Source organism: Manis javanica, chromosome 2 (assembly GCF_040802235.1).
Source record: "Manis javanica isolate MJ-LG chromosome 2, MJ_LKY, whole genome shotgun sequence".
Taxonomy (NCBI): domain Eukaryota; kingdom Metazoa; phylum Chordata; class Mammalia; order Pholidota; family Manidae; genus Manis; species Manis javanica.
The window spans coordinates 29,230,132-29,244,093 of record NC_133157.1 but is presented as its reverse complement, the minus strand read 5'-3'; the positions used below and the strand labels follow the sequence as shown (position 1 = coordinate 29,244,093).

Sequence of the window (13,962 nt, the reverse complement as noted above, 5' to 3'; positions counted from 1 at the left end):
GTGGCTTTGGTGGTTCATTTGAGTCGGAAGCAGTACCCATCCCTAACCCTTAATTTTTGAAGATACGTAATATCATACCCATTTTACAGATGGAAGAATTGAGGTTTGGCCAAAGGAATGATCTTGTCCAAGTGACAGAGCTTGTCAGTCTAATCTACTAGTTAATAGTGCAGTGTTTTCTGGCTAGGCACTGCACAAAACACGTAATTCACATTCTTTTAGTATTCACAACAATCTTATATGAAAGTGAGTGTTATTACTCCACTTTAAGAAAACCGAGGCTCAGAAGGGATATTGATTTGTATAAAATTACACAGTCAGCTAGTAAGTGTCAGAGTTCAGATTCAAATCTAGGTCTTTTTCGTCTACGGAGGCTTCTCCTGTGTCCAAAGCCCTTGTTTTTTTCCCACGCTATACAACCTCTTGCTCTTTCTCTTGCTTTTAGATTTTACCTGTGATAAATGGAATATGTTACCTGTATCCAGAAGCTCAGGGCACTGTAACAGCATCTAGCCCAGCCTTGAGCTCATTTGCCGTGGCATCTTCTAGATGTAAACGGCACCTAATAAGTTGAAGCATTTATTAGTTGGTGGCTGTTTTTCTGTGTATAGGACCCAGACCACCCCATTTATGGATTCTGTTGTTTCTCCTGAAGAGCATCAGACATAATTTCTAGGGGCAGATCAGACCTGGGTATATTTCACTCAAAGCAAAAGCCAAAATTCTTACAATTGTCAGCAAGGTCCTATAGGATGTGGTTGCTGGCTGCTGGCTCCTGCTCTGGCTTCCTATTCTGTGACTCTCTCCCTTTGTTCCCTACTCAAGCCACACTGGGCTCCTGCTGTTCCTCAAATATGCCAAACCCATTCCCAGCCTTCGCACCTGCTGTTCCCTCTGCTTGGAACATTCTCTGCATTTCCATATAGCTTGCTCCCTTGCTGTCCCTGATCATCTCTCATAATTGGTACTTCCATCCCAGCACCCCCATCTCCTCCCTTTATTCTTCTCCACATGAAAGACAAATGAATGATTATGAACTCCTGGTTCTACCCTGTAATTCCAACACTCTGCAGAATCTTTAGGAGAGAGACCAGGGTAAAGGTAGAAGAGAATCATGAGGGAGGTATCTGAAAAGTGGCTGTAATTGCTAATGAAGGGCTTTCATGCATTGAGAAAGCATTTCTGAGACTCATCTCTCAGAAACCATTTAGTTAATAGACCATAGAGGCTAAATAAAAGATCTTATACATAACTAGGTGATAGCTGAACATAGTAACTTAGTGTTCATTGGGAAAATGCTAAGAATTCACTAAGTATATAATAAATGCTAATTTAAATAGTATTTGAAGATGTGGTCAGTCATAAATTGTAACTTTTATTTCATTCACATATGAATGAAACTACCTAAAACTAAACTCTAGTCACTTCTTAAAAGAGCAGTGAAGTCTCAAGCCAACTCAGTCTCCAAATGGGGACTGCAGAATATCCCCCCCACCCCATATAGGTCTTCGCTACTCATTCAAGCATGTTATGTAAATATGTCCCTGCCTTCAGGGTCACCCCCAAGCCCTGCAACAGGAAGCATGTTTCTTTTGTGAAGGGAAGAGAAGCAGCAATATATTTCATCAGGTAAGCACATAGAGATTTATTCACGTTAATGATACGATCTCTCTCAATGCACAAAAGCCTTCACTAGAAAGCTGTTACTTTGGTTCGGTAATGTTTTTCAGTCTTCCAGAAACATATTTAAACACAAATGGCCCAGAAAGAGATAGTATCAGAACCATGAGACGATGTGCGCTTTGGTTGAAAACAGTCCTGGAAGAAGAGGGTCACTGGAAAGAGGTGTGGAATGACCTCATTAGGAAAAAGATCGGGTCAAAAGAAAAGCAAAAGCCTATTTCATTTAGTTCCGCCCTGGCCTCCCCTTCTTCCCTGGGTCTCCACCGCACAGTTTTTACGGTCTTCCTCAGTGCTGCTCATTTTAGGGTGGGAGGGCCTGCTTTTTTATGCCTGGGCTTGGAGAACTACAGCTCACTGCCTGTTTTTGTGTATCGCACGAGCTAAGCGTGGTTTTGACAATGTTAAATGGTTAAAAAATAAAAAGATTTGTGAATGTAAAAATTTAGGAAATTTGGTTTTCAGTGTTATTGACATGTAGTCATTCATTTACATACTGTCTACGACTGCTATTGTGCAACAGCAGAAGTGCTGAATAGTTGTTGAAGAGACCTTATGACCCTTAAAGAGTAAAATATATCAGATTTGGTGGGCTGATAACTGCCCCAGAAGTCATAAGATGCAGTTCAGTGGTCACAAGATACAGTAAAGCCATTAAATGCTCATCTGATTTCTCCTTGCGAAATGTCAGCATAGCTGACACCATTAAGTTCCCTTAGAATCTTACATCCATCCACCTGGACATCCATCCTCTATTCTTCTGACTGCTCTTTATTGAGGAATTGTCCTGACATAGTGCCAACACCATACATGAGAATTAGACAAGCTCTTGCTCTCAAGAAATTCGTCATTAGGAAGGTTGGGAGGCTACATAAGACAGCACGGGCCGAGAGCTGGATCTGGCACAGGAAAGGAGCTGGGGAAGGCATTCCCATCTCCTGAATCAGTCCCAGACCTTTTGTTTCCGGACTTCTTTTACATGAGAAGATTTAAAGAAATGTGTTTATTATACCTTATTAAATTTAATCCCATATAGGTTATATAAATTTAATCCAATTATACACAATTATTTGAAGTTGTTTCCTACTCAGTTTGTTAAATTATATGGTAAGGTTCTAATTTCTATGTGGGGTGATAGCTTCAAGAGCATTTATTATTATTATTTTATATGATTATTGTTATGCACATAATAGTAATAACTACATTCTCTACTACGGGAGCAATGGGGAGCCAGTTTTTCAGGTTAAAACTCAAAGTTGGACAGCCATCAAGGTCTTTAATGAAAGAATAGAAAGTGAGGGGCTTTAGCGGGGGTAATGGGTGGTAACCTAGGAAAGCCTGAGGAATTTTGAGAAAGGTAAGTTTCCAGGATTCTGGTTCCATTTGGTAACCCTCCCCTGTTTTTTTCCACTTTAGCTACCTCTCCTTTCTTGTGTTAGGGAGGGTTTTTCCTCTTTTATTTTGTTTTTGTTTTTTTAATCGAACTTTTGGGAGCACAGAAAAAGTAATCATAATTCTTGATTCATGGTATGCTCTCAACCAGTCTATGTAGGGATATCTATCTAATAATAATAATGATAATAACAATAATACAGTAAATGCCCTTAAGATCACCACCCAATATGGAAATCAGAACACTGACAACAGTTTCCATCTGCCTATATGGTCCTTACTTATTTTATTCCTTTGGATGTGTTAAATAAAATATTATTCAATGACATTTGTTGACGATGGTAATACAGACTTTATCCAAGGGGGGCCGTGGTGATAGGGATAGGAGCCATAATGATAGCTATGGCCCTATGGTGACAGGACCACTGCTATAGGGTTTTCCAGAAGGGGATTGACTCAACTTGGAACACCACATAGGCAAGTGGGAATTTGTAGCCAATGAGCAGAATGGGGGTTGGTGGATGGCAAGTCACGGAGAGGAAACATTAGGTGTAAAGTGAGACTCTGGCTAGCAGGACTTAATAGGATTCTGGCTGAAGATGGGCCAGGATGATCAGATATAGAGGGGACGGGGTGGGGGGGTGGTCATGCTAAACTGACTTAGCAGGGTTCTTACTAAAGCTGGATTTACAGGGAAGTGCACAGAGGGCCTAGGAGAAGATTTAGGAGCCTGACCGAAGTTTGGCCAAGCAAAGAATCTACAGTTATTTGTGAGGGGAAATATTTGTCTTTCATTCTTTTAATGGAGCAAAGGAAGTAGAAATAGTTCAGTTGACTTCCATGTTCAAAGAGGTCGAGTGTTTTCCAGCAGCTTTCTGCATTACCACAAGTTGACTCACCTCTTTGGGAAGCTGACTCTGACACTGGGGGGCTGAAACAGACTGGTAGTAGAATTGGCCACACAATTTTCCTGCAAACTTCAGCCTCAGTGTAGTGAGTCCTGTTGCTGTATTTGTCACTAGCCATAGATGGAAACATTTTCTTTTCATAAGTACAGGAAAATTTTAACCCTTAATTAAAACTTACTTTACCAAAATACTGTAACCATTTCATCAAAGACACATTGCTGACGGTGTCCTAATGAGTGCCCCCCGCTTACCTGAACATGCTTGTTTTCTCTTTCTGTCCACAGTGAGAAGTATCTCTAATTGCTCATCACCCTTAATGCTGGAAATAGTGCCTGCGTGATAACCTCTCTTCATTCCTTTGTGATTCTTCCCATTTCACACAAGAGAACAAATCAAAAAGCAGAGACCATCCTGGGTAAATCCGAAAGTACACATTCTAGTCTATTTTTATTACAGTTAAGGCTTTGACTAGCCAGAACTAACATGCTGAATTTTTGAATAGTCAGAACCCTCACTCCACTCCCCTGACCTTTTGACAGCAGAGCATGGATAAAATGACATCATCTCTTACCTGTTAATAGTCTTCTATTTGATCTCAGGCTCTCTAGTCTTTGGCCTCTAAACAAACCTCTGAAGGTCTACCCCAGTGAGTGTTCTAAAAATATAACCAGATCAAGTTTCTCTCCCACTTAAAACACACTACTTGGCAAAAGTTCAAGCTCATTTGCATTGATATTTAAGATCATTCCTAACCTGGTCTCTGCCAGTAGCCCCAGCCCTGGGTAGGATTACCTCTGTGGAAAACCAGCTCCTTGTGGGTGTGGAGCTGTCTTGTCATACACCACCAGTTAGTTATAATGGTTGTTTTGAGATAAGTGAATGAATAAGCAAACAGAAAAACCAGTTATAAGTAGGTCTGGACACCACTCGTGTGCATTACCCTTTGATGTAGCCTTGATCAGGGAGGGACTGCTGTTGATCTTTGATATTTGTAAGTAATGGTTACTTAAAGAAGTATGATATGGTATTTTTGCTGCACATCTGATTTTACATTATACTCATTTTTATTGCCTGATGTTCTTGTAAGTCCAGTTTAATTTATTTGACACCCAGAGTTCATGAATGCTATTTATTCAAACTTCTAGAAGAATGTCAAATTAAGCTTTAATCTGATTGATATGCATTTTTAAATTTCCTTATTTAAATATGATATATATATCATCACATTTTCTAAAGGTGAAATTTTGTTTTCTTTATTGTTGCTGAAGTATTTTAGTTATGATAATGAGAGGTTTATTTTATTTTCTACTTTTTTGGAGATGGCTTTTCTGCTCAGAAAGGACCATCTACAGTTATGTGGATTGAAAATTAAAGTCAACATATTAATGTTGAAGTCTTTAAAACTTACCTTTTTTAAACCTGTGAGCTTAATTTATAAAGTTGTTTTTCTGTTTATAGCTCTAATAATTTTACATGCAAATAAGCAATTTCACTTTTTGAATTATTTCATTTTAAATTACATTTGTTTCCCCCTTTCTCTTTTTTCCCCAGCCCAAACTCCTCTGTTCTCTTCTAGTTACCAAATAAAAGCCCCAGCATGTCAGTGGATGCAAACATACACTGGGGAAACTGTGGTGAGGGTGTCCCCAGTTTCAAGGAGCCAAAAGCATTTTTTGTTATACATATACACATACACACAGTGAGAGACAGAGAAAGGAACATATAGATATGTTAATAATTGTTTAATCCAATTTAGATTTTTACTTTAAGGACATTTTTATTTTCCTTTTACTTGACTGTATTTGTAAATTTTCATTTACAATTTTTTGTAAAACAAACTTTAAAACAGAAAATATGTCAATCAGGTATATAATTTTGGTCTGTTTTATAAGGTCTGTTTTATAAGGTCACTATTCCCAATCATAAGGGCCCCTTCCTTTTGACCTAATCACCTCCCAAAGGCCCCACCTCCTAATACCATTACCTTGGGGGCTAGGATTTCGACATATAAATTTTGGAGGCACACAAACATGTAGACTTGCCTATCTCAAGATCCTTAACTTACATCTGCAAAGTCCCTTTTGCCATATAAGGCAACATAGTCACAGGTTCCAGGGTAGCACACAGACATTTTGGGGGCCATTATTCAGCCTACCTCAGTGCCTACTATTTGCCAGGCATTACTCTAAATTCCAAAGATATAGCAATGAATAACATAAAAGATTCTGAGGCTGGAAAGGAGTTGGAGCTTTCTGAACAAGTGGGGAGAGTGAGCAGACCATGTAAAATTGAGTAAGCCATAGCCACAAGATTAGATTTTATTCCAAGTGCAATGGGAAGCCTTGGAAGGATTTTAAATAGGGTAGTAGTGGAGGAAGCAATCAAGTGAGCCTGAACAGAGTGAGTGTGTGAGGTAGGAAGAAAAGCAGGACAATGTGATGGTATCACAGAAACCAAGAGAAAGTTCTTCAAGGAGGGAATAATCAATTGTGTCAAAGTATTAAAGATGAGGACACAAAATGAATTGGCAACATGGCTGGAGTCTATTGTTAGCCCGATTACAGCAGCTTCTTGGTGGAGCGTTGGAGGCAGAAGCCAGGCTGGAGGTTAAAGAGTGAACTGTGTAAAGGCGGGTCTATAAAGGGAAAATGGGGGAGGAGATAAGAGCAACAGAATTTTGGAGAATGGAAAGCAGCTGGAGAAACACAGTGGAAATAGGCTGGCTCTAGGTTCTGCTCTGGTTCCAAGCGAGGTGCTGAACTTGCCCCACTGCTCCTTCGCACTGCTGGGAACCATACTGGGGGAAGTAAGAAAGGAAGACACCCTTGCAGTGGGATGGGTGGCTACTTTTAACTGGCTTAAGTATGTGCGGTTTGGACTGGGGACGGGAGGAGGCCAGGTGCTGTTGTGGGAAGATAAAATAGGAAAAGAGCTGTGGGAATTCTGTCCGTGCTTCTCTCATCGGTTTGGGACAAATCTCGCCTGTGCCCTACCTGTGGTGGTGCAGCGCTCTGGCCTGGATATTCTCAAGATAGCCATCAGGGCAGGGCCAAAGTCTTGTGTGCATAAGGAGTTGAGAAAATAGATGGGACTGACTCACTTTGGGCAATTCCTCTCCCTGCTGTCCCTTGCAAACTCTAACTGAGTGAGCAACAGTTTTGGAATCTCTCTCCCTAATACTCTTCTTCCTGGAAGGAAAAGCGGGAGGCCTGACCTGAGGAATTATTTTGAAATATAAGTGTGACTGACTGAGACCTTTTGGTGCCAGGGCTCTCCAGTCAAGGCCTCATTCCTCATGAGGAGCTGACAATGAGGACTGGCCTGGGTACACATTGCAATCAATACATGTAACCAGGGGAAAACAAGCCCACTGGTCAAAATAATATGATGTTTGAGAAGGATACATATTTCAAAAGAAAGACAATATACTGGATTGTAAATGCTATAATAAATATACTAAAATAGGATATTTTTTATGTTAATAACATCAAACAAGAACAAAGACATGTGAAATAAAGCAATTAAGGAAAAATAATTAGGATGAAATAGTGTCAGAATGGATAAAGCTGAGACAAAAATTCTTGATGGGGAGGACCAGAATGAGGAGTTTTCCCAGAAAGAAGTGGGAAAGGATAATATAAAGGAAAAGCTGAAAAATATGGAGGATAGAAGTAGAAATTCTAGAAAGACAGAGAGGGAAGAAAAAAGAAAAATAAAAAAAACGGGAGAAAATATTGAAAAAATAGAAGATAAATGTTTGAAATTAAAAAAAGACAAAAAGGAATGTCAAAGTGGAAAGGTTAGTACAAGCCCATAATTAGAAATATTTTAGCAATATTTAAGACCATGGAAGGCAAAGAAAAATTCTAAAAGCTTACAGAGAAGAAGAGATAAATTACGAAGGAATAAATAGCAGATCGGCATGAGATTTTTCAACAACAATCATGGATGCAATAAGACAATGGAGTAAGGCTTTCAGTTATTAAAGGAAGAAAACTTAGAATCCAGAATTTTATCTGGCAAACTGTCAATTCAGATATGTGGGCATGACAAATACATTCTCAAATGCAGGCAGTGTAGGGCTGTAAAGATGATTGTGCAAACTGAAACCCTACAGAACCTATTTAATAATTAATCAGAAAACTTATAATTGTCCCATGATCTTAAACATTTTTGCAAAAACCTTAAAAACCTTATGTTTGTTATGAATGTTGTAAATGAAAAAAAAGTCAAACTAATACTTAATACATTATAATTTGAACCTTAGAAACATTGAGAATTAGTTTATAGTTTTGTAAAAAAAGTATTAAGAGTAATTTGAACAGTGCTGACCTTTTCTTTGTATAAATTATGATGTATAAATCTCATTAGTGAATTATTGGCCACTTTGAGATTCTCTTTCTTTGCATACATTCTTGATAGTGTTACCTTGAAAAAGGTTTGTCTCATCAAAATATATTTGGTGATCATCATATCCACCTGTGTGTCCCAATTTCCCCTAACTGCTGACTCTGACCTTAAACAGAACTTGATTTCTTCATGCCCTTACAGCATGATCTTTACAGCTTCCTAGGAAGTCATGTACAAACAAGTGAGTTTATGCAATTAAATGGAAAATAAGTTTCCAGTAATCAGTCACAGTAGAAATCAGGGTTCTTATATTCATATTTTCTTAACTGAGCTGTAACTATGGAGAACTGAACTTCTCAGCCAACCTTTGGTTTGGAAGTCTCCCTGTTCTGGGACAGATTATTTATGGGTTAATAAAATATTTATATCAAGTGAAGCTCTCTGAATTTTCTTTTGACAGAGGCAGCAAGTGGGATGGGGACATTTTCTGGTTAGTGCAAGTGATTGTTGAAATCCCAGTTTTGTGTTGGAAGGTTTGGTATCCAGCCCAGTGACTGCATGAGCAATATGTTTCTCAGGACTTAACTCTGACTTCTCTTGAGGCTGATAAATTAATTAAACAAAGAGGCTGTTAGACTGAAGTGGCCCTAATGCCACGGTGGCCTATGTGAGGAAACCCAAATCTAAGCCTGAAAATGCCTCAGGGTTACAGAAACCAAAACACTAGGGGCAAGCAATCACAGACAACTGATTTGGCTTTAAGCTATGGCCAACATATAATGTCTTATTTTGCCTCTGTCTTTTTTTTATAAAAGTCTCTCTGTGAGATCCTTTCTGTGGAGCTCTCCTAGCTACTTCTGGCTTGACATTGCCCAATTCTTTTAACAAAGCTTAAGCCAGACTCTATGCAGCTTCTCTTTTGTAAGAGTTGGGGAATATCTTTTAAGGGTGACAGTAATGCCCTCTCTTTAAATAGCTAGGTTTGTGCGTGCTATTCAGTTTCCTTGTTAAACCTCTTTCATATTTATTTATATGTAAATAGTTAATAAATAAAATGTTTGACTTAGAAAATGGAGGGATGGGAGAATGAAGAAGTGAAGATTGAAAGTGGAGACATCTGTGTAAATCTTAAACTGGTATTATATTGGTTTTAAATGTTTTTAATTTCTTATAAAAGTGGATGCTACACATCTAGTTCTGTAACTTGCTTACCCCATACAGCAATACCTTGTAAGATTAGTTTGTGTTAAGAAATACAGCTCTATATCACGATTTTAATAACTACATGGAGTTCCATATTATGGACATACCATAATGTATTTAGATGGATTTAAAATTTTTTAGATTGTAAATAATGCTGTGATAAACTTTTTTTTTATATAGTCACAGTTAAATAATTATTTGATTCTGTTTTATTAATTTTTTAAATTAAGGTATTATTGATATACACTCTTATGAAGGTTTCACATGAAAAACAATGTGGTTATTACATTCACCCATATTATTGAGTCCCCTCCTCCATTACCCCATTGCAGTCACTGTCAATCAGTGTAGTAAGATGCCACAGAGTCCCTACTTACCTTCTCTGTGCTACACTGTCTTCCCCATGATCTCCCCACACCATCTGTACTAATCATAATATCCCTCAATCCCCTTCTCCCTCCCTCCCATCTGCCCTCCCCCACCCCTCCCCTTTGGTAATTGCTAGTCCCTTCTTGGAGTCTGTGAGTCTGCTGCTGTTTTGTTCCTTCAGTTTTGCTTCATTGTTATACTCCACAAATGAAGGATATCATTTGATATTTGTCTTTCTCTGACTGACTTATTTCACTGAGGATAATACCCTCTAGCTCCATCCACATTGTTGCAAATGGTAGGATTTGTTTCTTTCTTATGGCTGAATAGTATTCCATTGTGTACATGTACCACCTCTTCTTTATCCATTCATCTACTGATGAACACTTAGGTTGCTACCATATCTTGGCCATTGTAAATAGTGCTGCAATAAACATAGGGGTGCATATGTCTTTTTGAATCTGAGAACTTGTTTTCTTTGGGTAAATTCCTAGGAGTGGAATTCTTGGGTCAAATGGTATTTTTATTTTTCATTTTTTGAGGAACCTCCATACTGCTCTCCACAATGGTTGAACTTGCTTACATTCCCACCAGCACTGTAGGGGGGTTCTGCTTTCTCCACAACCTCACCAGCTTTTGTTGTTCCTAATCTTTTCAATGCTGACCATCCTAATTGGTATCAGGTGATATCTCATTGTGATTTTAATTTGCATTTCCCTGATAATTAGTAAAGTGGAGCATCTTCTCATGTGCCAGTTGGCCATCTGAATTTCTTCTTTGAAGAATTGTCTATTCATATCCTCCACCTATTTTTTAATCGGAGTATTTGCTTTTTTGGGTGTTGAGGCATGTGAGTTCTTTATATATTTTGGATGTTAACCCCTTGTCAGATATGTCATTTACAAATATATTTTCCCGTACTGTAGGATGGCTTTTTGTTCTGTTGATGGTGTCGTTTGCTGTACAGAAGCTTTTTAGCTTGATATAGTCCCACTTGTTCATTTTTGCTTTTGTTTCCCTTGCCCGAGGAGATGCGTTCAGGAAGAAGTCGCTCATGTTTATATTCATGTTTTCTTCCAAGAGTTTTATGGTTTCAAGATTTACATTCAGGTCTCTGATCCATTTCGAGTTTACTTTTGTGTATGGGGTTAGACAGTAATCCAGTTTCATTCACTTGAATGTAGCTGTCCATTTTTGCCAACACCAGCTGTTGAAGAGGCTGTCATTTCTCCATTATATGTCCATGGCTCCTTTATTATATATTAATTGACTGTATATACTTGGATTAATATCTGGCTCTCTAGTCTGTTCCATTGTTCTATGGTTCTATTCTTGTGCCAGTACCAAACCTTCTTGATTACTGTGGCTTTGTAGTAAAGCTTGATGTTGGGAAGCGTAATCCCCCCACCTTTATTCTTCCTTCTCAGGATTGCTTTGGCTATTCGGGGTCTTTTTGATTCCATATGAATTTAGAACTATTTTCTGTAGTTCGTTGAAGAATGCTGTTGGTATTTTGATAGGGATTGCAGTGAATCTGTAGATTGCTTTAGGCAGGATGGCCATTTTGACAATATTAATTCTTCCTATCTGTGAGCACAAAATGTATTTCCATATATTGATATCTTCTTTAATTTCTCTAATGAGTGTATTGTAGTTTTCAGGGTATAGGTCTTTCATTTCCTTGGTTAGGTTTATTCCTAGGTATTTTATGATTTTTGATGCAATTGTGGATGGAACTGTTTCCTGATTTCTCTTTCTGCTAGTTCATCATTAGTATATGGGAGTGCAACAGATTTCTGTGTATTAATTTTATATCCTGCAATTTTGCTGAATTCAGATATTAGATCTAATAGTTTTGGAGTGGATTCTTTTGTTTCTTTTAGGTACAATATCATGTCATCTGCAAACAGTGACAGTTTGACTTCTTTTCCAATCTGGATGCCTTTTATTTCTTTGTGTTGTCTGATTGCCGTGGCTAGGATCTTCAGTTCTCTGTTGAGTAAAAGCAGGGAGAGTGGGCATCCTTTCTTGTTCCTGATCTTAAAGTAAAAGCTTTCAGCTTCTCGTTAAGTGTGATGTTGGCTGTGGGTTTATCATATATGGCCTTTATTATGTTGAGGTACTTGCCCTCTATACCCATTTTGTTGAGAGTTTTTATCATGAATGGATGTTGAATTTTGTTGAATGCTTTTTCTGCATTTATGGAGATGATCATGTGTTTTTTTGTCCTTCTTTTTATTGATGTGGTGGATGATGTTGATGGATTCCTGAATATTGTACCACCCTTGCATCCCTGAAATAAATCCTACTTGATCATGATGGATGATCTTTTTTGATGTATTGATTTTGTTTTCTTTAGAATGCATAATTAGGATAATTATAAGTATTTATTAGGTTAATTACTTATTATTTATTATATTAGTTGTTCTAATTATTGCCAGATCATTGGTATGACTTGTATCTAAACTTCTAGTACAGATTGACAGATTGATTAAAAAATAGGACAGTCTTCACAAGGATTAACATAATACAAAACAAGATGTTCAGTACTTCAGATATTTTAGCATTTAGCAGCTTGAAACGACACATCTTTGTTGTTATTCTAAATGTTAAGGCCAAATTTCAAACAAGTGGATTTAATTAGGCTTGGTCACCACTTAGTTGTGAGTGTCCTCCCACATAATCATTAGATTAATAAAATTAAGCACGTGCAAAAAAAAAGGGTATGGCTTTGGAAGTAACTAGTCTTTAAGGTTAACTGCCCATTTGAAAGTTCAGTGCGATGTCAAAATGTGCTCCATGGCTTGGATATACTTAGATAACAATATCTTTATTGCTATACTTTTGAAATGCCCATTACCCTAGTGTTCAATTACTTTTAAAGCCTTATTCAATTACATGCTGCAAATGAATCCAGCTTCTAGTCTGGGGCATAAACTGTAATTGGAAGATTTAGTGCAGTAACTAAAGCATAATGGCTTAATCCATTATGAAGGGTAAATGTTACCAACCAGAGCAATGCTTGAGAGAAGTACAGGGAAGGGATGCAGCCTGAACTCCCTCCAACCTGGTCCAAATAAGATCTCTTGTTTTCTGCTTTATAGATATTTCAACAGAAAATAATAGCATCATTCTACAGTAAAGATCAAGCAAGCTTCAATTTCGGATGAACTACTTATGAGAGAGAACACACCAGTTTACTTTACAATAGCATGTGTATGTGTAAGGTGAGAGTGCTCCCTGAGGTTCTGAGATTGAGAAGAGAGGAGCTGGCTGAGTGCTGGAAGCATCAAGAGGTGAAGGGGGTGGGGGCCCAGGTGGGAAGATTTTGTGAGATCTGGGATGCTGGAGGCAGTCTTGCTGACTTTATGATCTTGTAGGTAACTAAACTGTGTTTGTTAGTTATCAGTGCAGTCAGCCTTATTATTCCTCCAAAGTGGGGAAGGGGTACCAGTAAGGCAAGATTCTAAACATTCATGGCTCCTGGCATATGCTACAAGACATCTTTTTAGCTGGATATGGCCACACACCTTCAGGCACCAGCAATCATATCTGAATGTGTTGTTATGAATGTGAATAACATTTCAATACCTGCAGTTTGTTAGAATCAATAAATGTTTAAATTGATAAACTATGTCAGTTATGTTGATATCAGTTCTCCTTTATTGATTTCAGAATAATTTAAAAGCTGGGGAATGGAAAAGACAAGACATAAGTAATAATCATGAACAAGAAAACAGTGTATAAAATTAAGTAATAAATAGTTTTCAAACTTAAGTAATGTACAGATCCCTCTCTAAAGGAAAACAAATTTCTCATGGATCACCTGTTGCTTACAAAAGGTGTTTTATATTACATTACTTTTATTATAATGTTAGCGAAAAATGTATAAACATAATCTTGTTATAAATAAATGCCTTTTGCTTGTATGGCTGTGCAAACTAAAACATAGTTACAAACTAAATATAAATAAAGCCAGATATTGTTATGAATATTTATATGAACAATATTTTCCATGAACAATATTTGACATGACACCTGATATTGTTTTGCTGAAATT

The 13,962-nt window shown here is 37.8% G+C and overlaps 1 long non-coding RNA gene across 1 annotated transcript in view; it reads left to right on the top strand.

Moving 5' to 3' along the window:
* LOC118972312 (uncharacterized) overlaps positions 1–13,558 on the top strand; it is a 44,231-nt gene extending 30,673 nt beyond the window's left edge. The window contains exon 3 of the long non-coding RNA XR_005061218.2: positions 13,007–13,558. This is a non-coding gene — a long non-coding RNA (uncharacterized lncRNA). The remainder of the gene's footprint in view (positions 1–13,006) is intronic.
* The last annotated feature ends 404 nt before the right edge of the window (positions 13,559–13,962 follow it).